This window comes from Mus pahari, chromosome 10 (assembly GCF_900095145.1).
Source record: "Mus pahari chromosome 10, PAHARI_EIJ_v1.1, whole genome shotgun sequence".
Lineage (NCBI taxonomy): Eukaryota > Metazoa > Chordata > Mammalia > Rodentia > Muridae > Mus > Mus pahari.
In genome coordinates, this window is record NC_034599.1 from 107,665,006 (window position 1) to 107,667,175 (window position 2,170).

Sequence of the window (2,170 nt, forward strand, 5' to 3'; positions counted from 1 at the left end):
AGGAGACTCAGTCTTCTCCAGTTTGTTTTTTGTCTGGGTTGCCACCGTGCTGCATGGGTAAAGGAGGGAGTAGAAACGTGAAGGGGTGCAGAATTTTGAAAAATAGAAAAATCCCTTTAGCTCATTCCCTATGATCTCCCCAGTGTTCTGCAGCAGCCGTTCTGGTCTCCAGCAAGGCAGACTGTTGGCGACCTGACCTGATATTCTCTTTCCTGTGTAGCACCACTCTGATTTTAGCAATCTCCCTGACAAAGGCAGGCTATTTCTGAGCCTCTTTTGTAATGAGAAACTGTAATGGTCTTTAAACAGAGAAAGGATTTCTTTCTTGTTCATCTGTTCTTCCTTCCTCCATTAGAATGTTGGTTGGAGCTGTAGTTGTCACCTGTACCACGAGGTGACTAATGGCAAGAAGTATGTACTAAGAATAGCAGGATTGAATGAGAAGACTGAGGGGCTGGATGGTTCAGTGGTTAAGAGCCCTGACTGCTCTTCCTGGGACCTGTTCCTCTCCCAGCTCCCAGCATCCACATGATGGCTCACAACCATCTGTAATTCCATTCCAGAGGATGCGATGGCCTCTGTGGACATTGTGTGCATGTGGTACATAAGTATAGCTATAAATACCGGCAAAATGCCTATACACATAAAATAAAAATAAATAAATCACAACAAGCCGAGAGAGAGAGAGAGAGAGAGAGAGAGAGAGCTCATTGGAATGGTCATATAGCTTTGCATTGTCTACCTCAGACAGCTGATGCCCTCACCGATGTACCTGTGTGCCTTTTAAAAAGAGATTTACTTATGTATATGAGTTCTCTATCTACACCTACCTACCAGAAGAGGGCATCAGAACTTGCTATAGATGGTTGTGAACCACCCATGTGGTTGGTTACAATTGAATTCAGGACCTCTGGAAGAGCAGTCAGAGCTCTTAACCACTGAGCCATCTCTCTAACCTCCATGTCAGTAAGCTTTAATATTTACATCAGTGTGTGTTTCTGACTCTGGTTTCTTATAGGGAGGAGGTTGTCCCACAATGACTCTTCAAAGGCCCCATAGTCTTCAGTTGGTATTAAGGTTGGTTTATAAAATGTATTCCACAGAACCAGGTGGTGATGGCACAGGCAGCACTCAGTGGGGAGAGGCAGGTGTATCTCTGTGAGTTCAAGGCCAGCCTGTCCTGCAGTTCCAGGACAGCTAAAGCTACACACAGAAAAACTCTGTCTCAACCAACCAACCAACCAACCAACCAAAAGAACCCACAGGTAAAGTGGAAACTTAAGGGTTCTTTGGAAAGTCGGTTGAATGGTGTTTTGCTGGGGCAAACACGTGAAGGAACGTTTCATTAAAGTGGACATAGGTGTGAAAGGCTCAGGCGGACTCAGGAAGGAACGCTTGGCTGGAGGAGACACAGGAGAGAGGATGTTCTGATAAAGCAAGCATGTAAAAGGACACGCGATGAAGGATTCTTTGCTAACAGTATACAAATTGGTCCACCTTCCATTGAGTTGTATTTGTCAGGGCTCCATAGAGAGAGACTCACCAAAAGCCCTCTGGTGCTGTGCCTCGGTTTCTGGCTGCCTCTGTGGGCTTGGGCTGATTGACGGAGTGATGTCAGCAGAGACAGACACACATACTGAGGCAAGACCTGTGGAGGACACGTGATGCTTGAAGGGTGTATAAAAAGGACTCAACTGGCAACGCAGGAGACTGAGCTAGGCTTGCTTATAGAGCCAGTGGTGCAACGCTTGTGGCTCTGACATCTTTGCTGACCTTCGATTCCCTGAGAGAGGCACAGCTGAGCATTCTCCTGACATCCCTCCTGGTCCCTCCTGCTGACTCAAGCCAAGGCTGAGGCCCGGTTATCTCTGCTAGGGCATATATATCACTGCTGTTGCTAACCCAACTCTACTGAACTGGACTGCTAGTGTATCCATGGGGGTGGCTCGAGCTGCCGCTGCCTGATAACCTGTGAACTGAACTGCCAATTTCCAGACAACACAGATTGGAGTTGCTCCAAAGAATCTTTCTAAACTCCCCCCCCCATATCCTTCTTTTCCACTACCTCTGGTGGGGGGTGGGCTACAAGGGAAGTTAAAATGTTTAAAAGCCATCATTAAAAATAAGGTTTGAGCCGGGCGTGGTGGTGCATGCCTTTAATCCCAGCACT